At 34.6% G+C, this 17,631-nt stretch overlaps 1 long non-coding RNA gene and 1 other non-coding gene across 2 annotated transcripts in view; one reads left to right on the top strand and one right to left on the bottom strand.

Moving 5' to 3' along the window:
- LOC116662252 overlaps positions 1 to 17,631 on the top strand; it is a 288,950-nt gene that overhangs the window by 113,378 nt on the left and 157,941 nt on the right. The gene's annotated exons all lie outside the window — the stretch shown is intronic.
- TRNAA-AGC lies at positions 13,231 to 13,302 on the bottom strand. The gene has a single exon. It is a non-coding gene; the product is annotated as a tRNA-Ala (tRNA).

Below are 17,631 nucleotides of genomic sequence, written 5' to 3' on the forward strand. Positions count from 1 at the left end.
AGTGAGATCGTATATTATTTCAGTTGTTTGTTCACAGTTTGGATATGTGCTTCCTAAGTTCTCCCACTTTTATGTTGGCTCTTTATCTTTTATCAATCTGTAGAGATACTTCTCACTCTCCTGAGCTAGTAAGGGATGAATTGGCCAAGTACGATTTATTGGGAAGAAGATTCTCTTCTCTGAGACTTTAAATGTGCTAGGATGGTCCTCTCATTACAGAAACTGGTAGCTATTTAATGTCCTCATGTGGCTAGCTCTCTTGCAGGACAGCTGGGCCCAGAGGGATTGTGCTGCTGGCCCAAGGATTTCACGTAGCTAGTACCCCAGAGAAACTTTCTCTTGTTGTTTGATGGATCAGTGGGTTCTGATTAACTTTTCCTAGCTGTGCCCCTTTGGAAAGCCAAGAAATTTGAAGTTTCTGCCTTGGGCTTTAAGGAGAAGCTATTTGTGTGTGTGTGTGTGTGTGTGTGTGTGTGTGTGTGTGTGTGTGTGTGTGTGTGTGTGATGTTTCCTTAGCTCTCTTCTGACTCTAGGAGAAAGAAGCCCCGGTGATTGTCTCCTTGGAGATGCACGTAGAACTTGGGACTATAGGGACATCTCCTAGTCTTTGCTGACATGCTTACAATGGTAGTTGAGTTACTCTAGTGGGACCACAGAAAGCAGCAATGTCAGAGATATTTGCAAAGACTGCTCAGGTTCCCTGTGCTCAGATTTTAAATTACAGATTTGCTGACTTGTAAGCAGACGTTTTTAACTTTGTGCTTTTGAAATTGTTATCCCAATGAAGTGCTTCTCATTTTGGGGTTGTCTAACCCTTCGAGTTATACAGTGAGTGTGATATAGCCATTAAGAACCAGAAATTTTGGAAAGAGACACATTTAAGGTCCTAGTTACTTTACTTGTTAACAAGGATTCCATTTATTTATCTACAGAATAAACGTAATTATTATTACATTGTAGGATCATTGTAAAAAATAGGAATTAAGGGGAAAATAAGTTACTTAAAGTGCTTAGCAAAGTGTCTGACACATTGTAATGACCTAATAAAAGCCTTATAGGAATGTTTATAATTAAACCTGTCAGTGTGTATTCACATCCTTAAATAATCTGTTTTTGGCAAGTCTAACTACTGTGAATTCTCTTTACTGAACAGTTTTCACCATTGCTACTCCTTTATATGTATCCAAAGTTTGCAAGGAGTTCAGTCCTTTCCCAGCTCTGTAGTGTGGCCACGTTTCTTTCACAGTTTTAGAATATTCACTTAACATGCATTAAAAATAAAATTCACATTGCTGTGGGGTCTGTGAAAGTCAGTATTTTACTTGTTTGCTGCTTTTTTGGGAGAGAATCTTCAACCATCATTTTGAAACAGTTTATTTTTAATGGATTAAAGTTGATTTAATATAAATAATGGCAGCAGCAGACAACTCATAGAATGGAATGCTAATAAATTTTTTCCCCTCCTTTAGTAAAGGAGGTTTTAGGTAAAACTTGAGTTGAAAGTAAAGTCTTCAGCAGCCTGAGGCTTTGCAAATAACAGCTTCAGCAACAAATCAAAGAATGATGTTTATGTTCTTCTTATAGTAAGATCATTACCAATTGATCTTTTGAGCAAAACCTACACACATGAATAGCTGTAAAATAATTGAAGTAGAATCAGTATTTTTTTTGGAAAGTGACCAACAATGTTAGATGATGCATTTAACCCTTTAAAAGCATTCTCTCTGAAACACATGGAAATGCTGAACTTGATTTTGATTATGTATTGGTAAAAATTCATGTTGGTTTTTTTTTTTTTGTCTTGGAAATTGTATTTTTCATTGTCTATTTCATCATGAAATGTGCCATGATTTGGGTAAAAGGCAGTTGACCATAGGGAGTTTAGAGACCGAGACTTGGGCATTCATTTATTCATTCATTTAGTGAGCACCAATTAAATGATAGTACCTGTGCTCAGTTCTGAGGTTGCAATGAAGGAAGACAGAAATGGACATGGTCTTCATGGAGACACAGCTTAGATGAGACAGAAATTACATTTTAAGAGTCATTAATTAGTTGAGACAAATGCTATGAAAGGAAAGTATAGTTAAAGGGGGAAGCAGGCTGACCTGAGCGTGGTTGCCTTAATATTCAGATCTTGCACAGTAGAATTCATACCAATCCTTTGTGAGAGATGATATCGGGGAGTTTTAGATGTGATACTTGTAACTGAACAAGGGAACGGGAGAGAGTGTGGAGAGCACTGATGTTTACTGAGCCTTTACTGTGTGTGTTATGCACTTTAAATGCACTGTTTAATTTCAAGAACAGCTCTGAGAGAAATAATTATTCCTATTTCCACATGAGGAAACTGAGATACAGAGAAGTCAAGTTACTTCTCCATGTTCTCCCAGTAACTGTGCAGGACCAAGCTCAGACCCTGTTAATCCAACATGCTGCTTCTAGTAGATTCTTCGCATTAACCAATAGCCTTCCTTTGCCTTAGGCCAATACGCTTCACGGGTATTTTCTGTAAAATGTTACAAAATACTGTGTCACAAGTTCCCTCTCTTCACTTGAGGCTCTCAAAGCAAATAGAAAATGAGGCATAATTTATGTGTCCTAAGTGAATGGAAAAATTTTAACAACCTTATCATCATTTGAAATAGTTTCACTTGAAAAAAAATCTGTAGATGGTGAGGAAAACTTGTAAAAACAGAGGTAATTCAGGAAGTATGGTTTCTTTGGTACTGACTAGAGAAAATGGTTAATTCCATGAATACTCTTTTAGTTATGTGGTTTAATGCAATTGCAGGGCCTTTAAATTAGATTTGATTAAGTCTGGCTTTTAAGAAAATATTAAATTAAATGGAAAAATATTTCAAACTCATGTAGGCATTTGAGGGTGAACTATTTTATTTATATATATATATATATGTGTATATATATATACACACACATACATACACACACACATATACATACATATGCACAAACTTTTGATTCATGTAATATCCTCTATGAATGTAGAGATGATTCACAAAGTAGAAAAGACTGACACAAATACGGGAAAGGAGAAGAAAACTGCTTTCAGGTGCAGTGTACCAAATGCATAATTCAACAGTTAAATAGAATAAATTTATGGCCAGCTGATCAGTTAACATTATTTGCGACTTCCTGTGGTTAAATGATACAGCTAATTCCATTCTCTTTCATGAGCTACAAACAACATTCATTTGCCAGTATGAGAATTAAACTGACACACTCAGTAAATGGGTCTAAAAACTGACTAATAAAAGAGGGAGTTTGTGAACATTGGCCTATCAGTGTCAGGTTTAGACTTCACACAAAACACCAAGCCTACTTCCCAGAAATCTCTGTTGCGTTGGTATTCATTTGGTATTGGACATTAGTTATTTACTTATAAAATATGTGCTCATTACAAAGGTCTGTGAGTGCAATTGCATTAATTATTCATCCTAAGACTCTGAAACATGTTGGAGGTTCCGAAATGTAATTTCAACTACTGATGGGAAATGTTCCACATGATAGCCCATCAGTTAGGTTTCAGGAAGTGGCTCATGGATATGGAAGGTAATGACCAATCAGGCACTTTTGTCATTTCCCTTAAATTTGTCTACCAGTTAGAAAGGTACAAGAGATAATTAGGAAATAAGATACATCTTTTTTTCCTGATACATGAATACATTAGAAATATGTCAAAAATACATGTTTGTAACTTATTTATTACTTCCTTCTTCTCCCCCATCATAGTCCCTTAAGTGGCTATACATTACAATATCATAAGGTTATAGAAATCAGATTTGTTTTAATATATTTACTCTTATAATGGAATAAGGGTGACCACACTTTATAGTCTATACCAATGTAGAAATCTAGGCATAAAGACAGAAAAATTAATACTAATATTTTCCATGGTATTTAAATACTAAGCTCTCAGTGCCTTAAAATTATTTCTTTTGTTTTTGTTTTTTTGGAAATGTTAGTTGTAATTACTCTAAAACACTCTAAAAATTAGTCATTGATACACATGATCACATTACACAAAGCATAAATATATCTCATTGTTAAAAAAATCAAGCTATAGAGACCTATAGTCAGAAAAATGTGGAGATCTCTCATTATTTCCCCATCTCCATTCCCCTCTTGAGACATAACACTGTCAATAATTTTATGAGCATCTTTTCTATCTTCTTTCTATTTATTTTCATACTACACACACCTACACATACATATATACATATATTTCTCTGGCTTGCAGAAACAGAGTAAAGTTCCTTAAAAATTAAATTTATTAGAAATATTAGAATAAACAATCTCTCACTTGTGGGTAGAGCTAGAGAGTATTATGCCTAGTGAAATAAGTCAGACAAAGAAGACAAATATTCTGTTATCATTTATATGTGGAATCTAAAAAATAAAATAAAATATGTAACAGAACAGACTCACAGATACAGAGAACAAACTAGTGGTTACCAGTGAGGAGAGGGGAAAGTGGGAGGGGAGACATAGGAGACACAAACTACTGTGTATAAAATAAATAAGCAACAAGGACATACTGTATAGTACAGGAAATTATATCTATTATTTTGTAATAACTTTAAATGGAATATAACCTGTAAAAATATTGAATCACTCTGTTGTAACTTGAAGCTGATATAATATTATAAATCAACTATACTTCAATTAAAATATAAAAATAAAATAGTTTCATGCTTGTAACACACAAAATAAAAATGAAAGTAAGTATACATTTGATTCTTTTTCTTGGAAGTTATATACTTAGTATTTGTTAATTTTTAACCTAGAAAAAAATATCTCACATGAAGACATGACTGTTTTTATAATCACTATTAACTCATTCTGTTTTCTTCTGGGTTAATTACCTAGTGTAAATTTGTAGAGGTCCTTCTTTAATGGTAAATCTTGTAATCTTTTGTTCCATGCGAATACAAAGTGCTTGGAATATATTACTGGTTCAAAAAAAATTTTGTAATTAACAATGAAGATATATTTGCATTTTCTAGTTAGATAATGTGTGAAGGCATAGTCTAAAAGCAGAAGCAAGTACGTAAATAGATCATATTTGATTTTGCAATGAGAAGAAAAAAAGATAGATAAGAAGTCTCAACTTCCTTGAGAGACTTAGTGAACTAAAAATGAACCCTGGTATTTCAGGAGAGTTGGAGCCCTTTTGTTATCGAAGATGCTACTGTACATGTAAGGGGGAAATGAGGAGAGAGAGAAGAAGCAGTTTTTAAAAATTTTAATATACATTTTCCAGAAAATATTAAAATATTTTATTTTATTGTAAAGTTTCCATTTTTTAATTTCAAAAGGGATTTATGCACATGGATAAAATAATTCAAACAGTACATAATGGTACCAAGTAAAAAGTAAAATCTACTGACCCTGACCTTATGCCTATTTTCAATCCCTCTCTGAGAGGTACTTTTTAAGGTGTTTTTTTACTCCCTCAACCCCAACTCAAGAAGCAAATTCTTTTTATTTTATTGAATCTGAATTTGATGAAACCAAGAGAAAGAGATCCTTTATTCTTTAATAATAGGGTCCTATCAATATCAAGATATTGAACCCACAGCCGTAGGTTAGGATTTTCCCATTGTTAAAATGCTTCCAGGGTTGGGGTCCAACTGTCATAGCTGTGGATGTGCCCATGGCAATGGATGCAGATAACAAAGGGTGACCCACATTTATCTGCTGTCGTGTTTCTGTGGGCACCTGTCACGAAGTATGAGGGTGAAGTGTTCTTTAATAAACATTTGTTAAATACTTAGTTATCATATGAAGGCATGTTCTGGGTTTTAGGGATACAAACATGAACTAAACAAAGTACCTGTCTTCATAGAGCTGACATTTTAGTAAGGCATATTGTTAATAAACAGGAACAAATAAATATATAATACGATGTGATGTAGTGATGAATTCTTTAAAAATAAAATACACAGTAGGGCACATACAGATAAAGTATCAGTGAAGGCATTTAGGAGAAAGATACACTTGAACAGGAATGAAACTAGGGAGTGATCCATCAGGAGGAAAAGCACTCCAGGTAAAGGGAATGTCTTGTGCAAAGTTCCCACAGCAGAGACATAGTGTTTTTGGGGACTTGCACAGAGGCCAGCATCCTGGAGTGGAGTGAGTAGAGGGGAGAATAGTAGAATTGCAACTAAGAGACCAGAAGTTGACCAGGGAACAAATCACATGGGGTTTAAAGGCCATGGAAAGAACTTTTTATTTATTTGATATGATGAGAAGCCATCGGAGGGTTCTGAGCGAGAGCTTGGCATCATCAGTTTTATATTTAAAAAGCATTGGTCTGGCTGCTGGGTGTCTGTTTATGTGCAATGGTGGGAAGTCTTGTATAGAAAGCATCCCACAGTGGGTAAATGCAGTCTTTGGAAATGTAGACAATATCAGGTTCATGCTGGAGCTATTCTGTGTGGAACTCTCCTTTGTAAGTTTCTTCAAGCCTAGGTTGCTTTTTTCCAGCTATTAAAACTGGTCAAGGAGCAGTGGGAGTGGAAGCTAAAGGCAGGCTGGGAGTGCGGCAAACGCACATCCTGGAAGCAAACATACTCCTCACATGTTCAGGGCCTGAGGTAAGCATTTACCATGAAGGACCACAGAACATGTCTAAATATTTAAAAGTTATTAATTAAGCTAAAAATGCATTCTCTACTCATTCTTTGATGAGTACACCTAAATTACCCCGAAGACAAAGTTGAAGGTTCCTTGACTTCTTGAAGTTGCTATATTCAATTGTGTTAAGTGAGATTACTGCCTTGTCAAAAGACATTATAAAATCAAAAGATAAACTACAAAAAATAAATGTTTTTGAAACATATTTAGCTGACCAAATTAGTTTTCAGAAAATATAAGAATAAAAAAGAAAAAGAACCTAATAGAAAACTGGACAAAACACATGAATAGATATTTCATAGAAATAAACCATGAAAATATAAAATATTTACAGTTTGACTAAGATCAAGGGAATACAATGTAAAACTAGAATGCAATTTTACTTTATAAACACTAGATTAAAAAAATTAAAATTGCAGAATACAAGTTTAAAAGAGGATGTAGAGCCCTAAATATTATTTTTAAAAAAAAACAAGGTATAGTTGATGTACAAAATTAAAAGTTTCAGGTGTACAACATTTAAGGAACCTTCTCATAAGCCTCACCTAGTGACTTCCATTTACATCCCAATGGCCCTCAAGCTATACATGAGTCTGTCAAATTTTAGCTACAGTATAGTATCCTCAATAAAATAAGTTTCCTGTTAATAGAGGAGAGAATGGGTAGTGGATCAGTATCTTGTAGTGTTTGCCAATTTTTTAGAAAGTTGTTTCTTTAAAGAGGCTGCAAGTGAAGTTCATTTTTTTGACTCCTTGCTTATCTGAAAAAGAGTCTATCTTCAGTCTATTCTCTTAGCTCTTTGATTAGTTTTGTAAAGGATTTTAGGTTCAAATCAATATTTTTTTCTCAGAATCTTAAAGCATTTTTTTTCCTGTTTAGCATTGAGAACTAAAAACTAACACAGTGAAGCTCCAGTATTAGTCTTGCTTTAGGTAATCTTTTCCCCCCTTTTTCTCTGTAATCTGTAAACTTTTGTTTTTACTTAAATTCTGAAATTTCTCTAAATATGTGCCTGGATCAGGTTTTTATTTTTGCAAGGATTCTTGTTCTATGATTGCTGCTTTTGCCCATACCAGCTTATTCTTGCTCTGTGGATACAATAGCCACCTCAAATCCTCTGAAAAACCAGTTACAATTTTTGTTATATATTCTCCTTTCTGGAGTTACCTCTATTCTACCATGGGTCAGTTTTCCCATTTATTCAACTTGATCCTTCACTTTTTTGCTATTGGTTTTCCTGAAATAAAAGATTATTAGGTTGTCCATTTATATTTAGGAGTAAAAGATGAGGTAGATTAACATGAAATCAGAGGTACTATCAAAGAAGGGTGAATATATTAAAATATGCTTAATTTTTATTGATTTAAATAAGTAGGAAATTACGGATATTGTGTTATGTTAAGCATATGTCTGTTTGTAAAACATCATATTTAGTTATTTCTATCTGTAATCAAGAAAGAATCAAAACTCGTGAGTGAACCATACAATTCTGGGGAGAAAATGTGATAGTAGCAGAAATGTGACAAAGAGTTTAGAAAATATTAGAATAACTGGGTAGACAAGGAACCCAATTTATTAACTACAAATCTCAAATACACATTCATCAATTAGAAGGAGCCCAACATTTTGTTCTAAAAATAATAAAATAGCTTAATTTTCTTTTCTTTCCATTTCTCTTCTTGAGGTATAGTTGATTTACATTATTATATAATCTTCAGGTGTATAACATAGTGATTCACAATTTTTAAAAGTTATACTCCAATTATAGTTATTATAAAATTTTGGCTGTATTCCCTGTGCTAAAATGCCAAATTTCCTTGAAATGGTAGCAACTGTATCTTAGCAAATGTAGGGTGCCTTTGAGTATAAGATGTATCATTTTTTTTATATCACCAAGAAAAAGAAAATCACTGCCAATTATACCATAGCAAAAATATTTCTAATCATTTAGAATATTTAGACTCAGTTAGATGTAATTTTAATCCTTGTCAATACATAAAAGGGAAATTAAAGCAAAATAAGTTAAGGTATAACTAAAACTTTTTAAAGTTCTGAGTCTTCTAAACCACTTCTTGACTGAAAGTCATTAGTGTCTTAGTTTGTCTACACAGTTTCACCCTTTTTACTGTTGAGAGTATTGATGATGGAGCATTTTTTAGAAGTGCACTCTACCAACTATCTCTGGGATTTTCTTCCAAACCATTGACATCCCTTCAGTATGTTCTGATGCTGATGTTTTCGTGCTCTTGACAGCAGGTATCAATGGAAATTTTAAGTCAACAACCAGGTCTCACTATCCTTACTTAAGTACTTTGTTCTCTGAAATGTCGAGGGCTTGTTTGTCCAGCCATGCCCCTTGGGATAACAACCAAGTAAGTGCATGAGAAAGCAGTGGCAACACTGTGTTACACCTGCTCCTGACTGACACACTGTTTGATGCCCTTTATCTCAAGAAGCACTTGAATTTCAAAGGTGTTAATGTGGGAAAAAAGAGAGGGTCTTACAAATTATGAAATAAGCAGAATTTATTCTTTACATGTGGAAGACAAAACTTCTAATTTTTATAGCCCCTACAACTTATAATAAAATACTTGTAAGAAACACAGGTATTTTTGTTAATACTAATGGCCAACTCAGTAGACCATAATTATAGGAAAATTGATCAGATATAGATCTTATTTCTGAGAAAGGCAAAATGTCTTAACTGAAATTATATCAATAGTCAGGTTTCTCTTCAGATGTGCTCCTTCTCTCCATATGTAGTGGTGTAGAGTTTGGATTTACTTCCATCTCCTTGCTATGCCTTTCTCAGGAGTCTTAGCCTGCCCTGAAGATTCTTCACTTTCTTCAGAAAGCATTTCATTGGTTTTCTCTTGAGGCAGGTGCTTCTGCTTAGTCTTCTGTGAGAAGGAAGAGAAAGTCTTGAGGGAAGAGCTCACTGACTGATCTCGGCAAAGTCCCTTCATTTACAGCCTTGATTACAGCCCACAACATCCTGTTTTTCCCTGTTCTTGTTCCTTCCAAACTTGTCTCCCTCTGCGAATCTGCCATAAAGTAGTTTCCACCTCTGCTGTGGTCTTCTGCAGCTTTTCAGAACTATCATATTGCCACTTGCTGCCTCTAAGTTGAGAAAATTCTCTGGTCTGCTGATTGCCTCATTCTCAGTCGCTACTATTATATATATCATAGTACTGCAGTCTGTACTGTTCACCATCTAGTCTCCTCTGTTCAGAGTTCTGTTATTTTAATGTGATTTTAGGGAAGAGGGAAAGTAAATGTGTATAGTCTGCCATTTTTAATATTACTTATTTATTTAACTTTTTTTTATTGAGTTATAGTCATTTTACAATGTTTTATTAAATTCCAATGTAGAGCACAATTTTTCAGTTATACATGAACATATATATATTCATTGTCACACTTTTTTCTCTGTGAGCTACCGTAAGATGTTGTATATATTTCCTTGTGCTATACAGTATAATCTTGTTTATCTGTCCTACATTTTGAAATTCCGGTCTGTCCCTTCCCACCCACTGCCCCCTTGGCAACCACAAGTTTGTATTCTATGTCTATGAGTCTGTTTCTGTTTTGTATTTATGTTCTTTTATTATTATTTTTTTAAGATTCCGCATATGAGCCATCTCATATGGTATTTTTCTTTCTCTTTCTGGCTTACTTCACTTAGAATGACATTCTCCAGGAACATCCATGTTGCTGCAAATGGTGTTATGTTGTCGGTTTTTGTGGCTGAATAGTATTCCATTGCATAAATATACCACCTCTTCTTTATCCAGTCACCTGTTGATGGACATTTAGGCTGTTTCCATGTCTTGGTTATTGTAAATAGTGCTGCAATGAACATTGGGATGTAGGTGTCAAGCTGAAGTAGGGCTCCTTCTGGATATATGCCCAGGAGTGGGATTCATGGGTCATATGGTTAAATCTTTTCCTAGTCTTTTGAGTAATCTCCATACTGTTTTCCACAGTGGCTGCACCAAACTGCATTCCCACCAGCAGTGCAGGAGGGTTCCCTTTTCTCCACAGCCTCTCCAGCATTTGTCATTTGTGGACTTTTGAATGATGGCCATTCTGACTGGTGTGAGGTGATACCTCATTGTAGTTTTGATTTGCATTTCTCTGATAATTAGTGATATTGAGCATTCTTTCATGTGCCTATTGATCATTTGTATGTCTTCCTTGGATAATTGCTTGTTTAGGTCTTCTGTCCATTTTTGGATTGGGTTTGTTTTTTTCTTATTAAGTCGTATGAGCTGCTTAGATATTCTGGAGATCAAGCCTTTGTCGGTTTCATTGTTTGCAAACATTTTCTCGCATTCTGTAGGTTGTCTTTTTGTTTTACTTATGGTTTCCCTTGCTGTGCAGAAGCTTGTAAGTTTCATTAGGTCCCATTTGTTTATTCTTGCTTTTATTTCTATTGCTTGGGTAGACTACCCTAGGAGAACATTTTTGAGATGTATGTCAGATAATGTTTTGCCTATGTTTTCTTCTAGGAGGTTTATTGTATCTTGTCTTATGTTTAAGTCTTTGATCCATTTTGAGTTTATTTTTGTATATGGTGTAAGGGAGTGTTCTAGCTTCATTGCTTTACATGCTGCTGTCCAGTTTTCCCAACACCATTTGCTGAAGAGACTATCTTTATTCCATTGTATATTCTTTCCTCCTTTGTTGAAGATTAGTTGACCAAAAGTTTGTGGGTTCATTTCTGGGCTCTCTGTTCTGTTCCATTGGTCTATATGTCTGTTTTTTGTACCAACACCATGCTGTTTTCATTACTGTAGCTCTATAGTATTGTCTGAAGTCTGGGAGAGTTATTCCTCCAGCCTCTTTGTTTCTCTTCAGTAATGCTTTGGCAATTCTAGGTCTTTGGTGGTTCCATATAAATTTGATTATGATTTGTTCTAGTTCTGTGAAATATGTCCTGGGTAATTTGATAGGGGTTGCATTAAATCTGTAGATTGCCTTGGGCAGTGTGACCATTTTAACAATACTGATTCCTCAAATCCAAGAGCATGGGATATCTTTCCATTTTTTAAAGTCTTCTTTAATTTCCTTCATCAGTGGTTTATAGTTTTCCATGTATAAGTCTTTCACCTCCTTGGTTAGATTTATGCCTAGATATTTTATTACTTTGGGTGCTATTTTAAAGGGGATTGTTTCTTTACTTTCTTTTTCTGTTGATTCATCGTTAGTGTAAAGAAATGCAACTGATTTTTGAACGTTAGTCTTGTAACCTGCTACCTTGCTGAATTCTTCAATATTCGTAGTAGTTTTTGTGTGGACCTTTTAGAGAAACCCATAGGATTTTAAAAGATGTCAAGAATCCAATTGTACATTCCAAGAAATTAAGATTTATCTTTTTTGTGATTTAGATGCATCTTAAATTTTAAGACATAAATTGTTTGTATCTGTAGCTGGATATTATATTCAGGTTATGTTCTCATGTTGTACAGATATTGTAGGTGCATGCGTAAGTTTTGTATTTACTCTTTAAGTAATTATAATTTAGTTTGGGATATCCCAGTTGAGCATCTCAAATTTAGAAAAATTTCAAGTTCTTAAGGAACAGATTATGTTTTAATTATTGCATTTCAGAGTCACAAAATACTCAGTCATTTTTACCACTAGAATATGTTCCATAAGGAAATAAAATCTAAACTGAAGTACCGTTCCTTCTGTTGCTAAGAGAAAAATGTTCTTAAAAGGCTTACCTCATTGATTTGGATTTACAGACTACTTTCTGAGCAGCTTACCTCACAGTCATCATTGACTCCCATAACTTAATATAAAGAAAATCTGATTCTTCATAGATTATGGTTGTAAGATTTATTAGTGACTAAAGCATGTAATTCACATAAATAAGCCAGTTCTGGGTTAGATTCTCCAAGGCCAAAGAACTCACGTGACATTTTTCATTTGAGTACAGAGTGGCCATTTGGGCTTGTAGGATCATTGAGCCTACATTTCTAGTAGTTGACAGTGATCCATTCAAAGTCTATAAAATATAGCAGATGCCTCAGATGCCTTTAAAGTTTTAAATAGATAATTCAGACACCTTATAATTTTTTGCCTGCAGGCTCTCTGAAACTAAGTGAAGGCAAACTTGGTCAGTACTTAAATGGGAAGTAGTTGAATAAAGAATGAAACAAGGGATGGCTAAAGTATCGTTATTCCTCACCTCCCCCACCCGTATTCTTAAAATGTTCATGGAGCAGTTTCTGGTATAGTGTTAATATTGTTTTGCTGTGAGTAGTAGTTTTTCAGGTCGGGCTTTTTAGTTCTTAGATCAGTCATACTACAGAATAAAGCTGTTTGGACATAAACTATTTAATCTGTATAGTTTGACTTAAACAGCCTGCTAGGAATTAATGGAAACATTTCTAAATGTTAGTAGAATGTTTTTTTTCTCAGAAATTGCATTTCAGTATGTTTTTCCATTTTTATTTCATTCTAGTCACAATTCTTAGATGAATAAGGAAGTAGATTAATGCATATTCTAAACACTTCTTTGGGGGGGAGGAGGAGGTAATTAGGTTTATTTATTTTTAATGGAGGTACTGGGAATTGAACCCAGGACCTCATGCATGCTAAGCATGCACTCTACCACTGAGCTATACCCTCCTCCTAAACACTTTAAATAGAAAAGTATAGTAAAGTCTGCACTTTATGTTAAATAATATATATTTGTATATAGGTGCAGCTATAGTTCAACAGTTGGGTAAAATTTTTATATGTTGCAGAATACAGCATATGGGATGCCTCAGATTCTTTCTGCAAAGTGGTGGGATACAAAAAAATAAATATGATCACAATATCTGAACTTTTTATTTAGTAGGTACTCAATAGTGGAGAAAATCAGTTATTACATATGTGCTATGTGATTGTAGGGTAGAAAAAAGCAACATTAGCTACTTCCTGTTTTGCCCTTTACATTTCTTGCATCTGACCACAGATGCTAGAGAAATGATAGTGTTAGATACTCCTTGCTGTTGTTTTTCAGTATCAGGTATCATTATATTTTCAATGTTTCTTAATCTTATAATCTTGTAAGAATAATATAATCAAATAAATATTTGGTACCTTGCAATGAATTAGGTCTGGTAGTGATCTGAAGGGAGTTCCCCACTCAGTCTTATGACTTGAATCATGTATTGATGGTCTTCCATCATATTTCCAGACATTTCTCCTGAGCCCAATAGTCAACTGCCCTTGTTTTAGTATCCAGCCAAGGACAAAGGAGTTTGGGAAGTGTAGTCCACTGGGATGCCTGGGCAGAAGGGGAGCATGAATTTGGTGATCTGTTACCAGTCTTACACACAACACTCCATCTTCTTAACTTTTAGTGAATGCTTTCACTTTTTTCATAGTTTTCAAATTTAGTAGTTGTGGACGTACTATCAATTGTTTGTACTGTTTCCTCAGTTACTTGAAATTGGTCACCAAATTCCACCAATTCTATTTCTTTAATTCAGTTTCTCTCCATTCCACTGCTATCTCATTATTTCTTGTGTGGCCAGTTGGCTCCTACCTACTTCCCATTCACCTTGGTCCTCCTTCAATGCTGGTGGAGCAATTATATTACTGAAAAATTAAATGGAAGTGAAGGAGACCATCTTGTCTCACTTCTTTTAAGACAAGACCTCATGACTCACTGAAGTTTAAAATTTAAACAAAATTAGTTTGGTGTATACATTGCTCCTTGCAGTCTGACCTTTATCAGTATCTATAACTCACCTATCACCTCATGCTTGTGCTCCAATAACACTGAACTCTGTTTTTTCTTTTTACCAAGTATATTATGCCTTTTGTATCCTTACAAATGTTGTTTTTTCTGCCAGCAATTGCCTTTTTTTACCTCTTCAAATGGACAAATACCTACTTATCCTTATACTTTCTGTAGCCGTGATCACATTTCTCATGCATTTGTAAATAACACTGATCACATTTGACAGTTTATTTGTTTTAGTGTGTGTGTATTATGTTAACATTTAGCACAGCACCTGGAACATTACAGATCCTCAGTGACTTTTCACTAAATAAATCACCTTTATTAAACTGGTATTGCTGTGAACTCACCATTAATTGTTACCATACAGCTATCCCAAAACTTTTAGATAACCGGAGGATTAAATTAGTTTAATTTCCGATATGTAGATCAACAATGTTTAGTGCTAAAGATTTGAACTGAGCCCCACTCCAAAATCACATGGTCTCCTAGAGAGGGTAATAACTGAGAAGACACACAGTTGAGCCAGTGGGGGATCTAACAGTAAGCTGGCCATGCTATATTCCCTATGATTTAGAGCGTTATCTACCCATCATTGTGGCCTCTAGCCTTATCTTTCTATGTATCAGAAATAGAAATGTGTTAAAAGAAGATTTGTTTCAAAAATTGGAAGCAGTGATCTCATAATTGTTCATGATTAGTATTGACTTGTTTAGGCCACCTGTTCTCACATACTTAAAACTTGCAAAGCCCTAGTCATCTTCCTTTTCTTCAAATAGGACAAAACACATTGGGAACCCTGTTGATACCTTTGAGTGGAAATACAGTTCCAGTTGGTGAGATCTTGTTTTTCAATATTCAGCATTCAGCAACAATTTCAAAAGATGGTAAAGAATATCCTCTTCCTTAGAACCAGTTTCCTGTTTTCTACAGTCATGCTTATTAAACCTCTGAATTCCCGAATTCTGGACCCTGTCTTTCTGGTCCTACCTTCCTGACTTTATGGACTTCCTGGGACTTTATATTGAAGTTATCTATTTTTTTTTGGTTACTACTGGACTTTATCCTTGGCCTCTTGTGACCATCCCTGCTATTACATAAATTTTCAGGATAGCTGTTATAACCTATGTGTAGTTATTGGATGTAACTTCTCTCTCTACTTCACTGCAATGAACTGTTTTGAGAAGAATTTTTAACCTGATTGGATCTAAAGAAAAAGAAAGGAAGGAAGGAAGGACATGGAATGGGTCTGGAGCCAAGAAACACTCTTGATGATTTTGCTGGTGGTACAAGATTTGCCATATTTCCCATTGACTTTTAGAGCATCTACCACAGTACAGTACCTATCCCTACAGAGGGTGAAACTTACTTAAACTGTAAAATGTCATTTTGTTAAAAGGAAATATATGAAATATTCAGAAATTTATGATGGTATTTTATCTGTGGAGTGGAAAATAAGTATTTTTTTGCTCATTGTCTCTTTGAGGGGATTACTCATCCTTTGTTCTTGGTCAGTGTATCTTAGAGGATTGAACTCACCATGGCTTCAGGGGTAGGCATGTGATCCAAGTCTTGCCAGTCAGTATGATACACCCTTGGACAGAGCAAACAATTCAGAGGTCGAGTTTACTTAAGCTCAGTCGGTGTAGGTTTGAGACTTTAGGAGAAGCTACTGGAAGAAAGAGACTCCCTTTCCACTTTGGTTATATGTATACACACAAAACAGTATTTGTGGTGGCACTTATATATGAAAATGATGCTTCCGACTTCTGCTAACTACCCGATCACATTACACCACTGCTTAAAATTAGCAAATGGTAGAAAATCCTCTTGGAGCTCTCAGGAGGCATCCTTCCACCACTGCGTGGGGAAGGCATATTTGACAATAAAAGACAGAGGAAAATAGATTTAAGACATAAAGAGGCAGGAACAGTGTTCTAAAGAATTTATTGAAGCAACTGGGTTCAGCACACAACTGAATCATGTGAGACAACAGATTTCCTTTTTTTTTTTTTTTTTGAAGTTGGTTTGAGTTGAATTTTTATCTTCTGTAACTGAAAGAAACTAGGCTAAGTTAGAAATCTGAATATAGGCTTTAGATGAGAAATGTAATAGATTTGTGATTGTTATGCTTACTTTTCTTGTTGGAAATAATGTAAGGCTTTAAAGCCATTTTTCTTGTTTTCCTTAAAAAGTAGTACTTTCTCAGAGGGACTTACTATCTTGCTAACAAGACAGTTGATTATATCTTGATGAACTTTTTGAACACAGTAGTTCTTAGACAGATTTGAAAACTAACTACCTCGTTTTCTACTTGGGCTCTATGGATCATAAGTACCCATTTCCTAAACATTATGGAAGAGAACCTTTTTTTCTCTCCTTATTTTCTATGATTGTACATAGGTAGTTAATGATCTTGTAGAATGTACCTAAACAGTGGAAACTTGCTTAAATCCATTTAAAGTTTCTCTGGGCTTCTGGTGGTGTGTGTCCTGTATCAGTTAAAGACATGGTTAGCTGTAGGATTTTCTACCTTCTGTGTCCTGGGAATTTTCATTTCACTCTTTGACCCATTGTTGAACTCAGTGGTCATTTCGTAAGTCAGATTTTTCAGATTTCTAAGAATGCCTTTTGAATTACTTTGTTGTTTAATGAATATATAGGGTTGTCTCTGAGTAAATTTCCAGAATGAAAGGAAGTTTGGAAAACATCTCATTATCACAAAAACATGGTTTCTTATGAGCTCTATTCCATATGTAAATACCCACTCATTTGAGTTTCTTTTCAATGTTTGGCATTTCAGTTTGTATACATCTACATATTTATATATAAATTATTCCACACATTTTAGGAGAAACTATTATGGGGGTGGGAAACATTATGTTAAATAATTATCATTTTGACAATTTGGAACACTTTTTTTCCTTTTCTCTTTTAAAACCACTACCCTTTAGAGCTGATGTAGTAGTGACATTGCAAATTCTACAGTTCAGATTCCTGGAATTGAAATAACATATTGTATTCTTGAATAATTAAAGTTCATTGTAATTGGAGATTTCTGTAGAAACTATTTAGCATATTTTCATGGTCTCTCTGCATTGTCCATTCAAATTGATGAATTTCCAAACTTCCCTGAGAGAACTGCACCTAACAGTTTGTGATGCAAATTATACACAGACAAGATTATATATTTATACACACAAAGCGGTTTTTGTGGCGGCACT

Source organism: Camelus ferus, chromosome 3 (genome assembly GCF_009834535.1).
Source record: "Camelus ferus isolate YT-003-E chromosome 3, BCGSAC_Cfer_1.0, whole genome shotgun sequence".
Taxonomy (NCBI): domain Eukaryota; kingdom Metazoa; phylum Chordata; class Mammalia; order Artiodactyla; family Camelidae; genus Camelus; species Camelus ferus.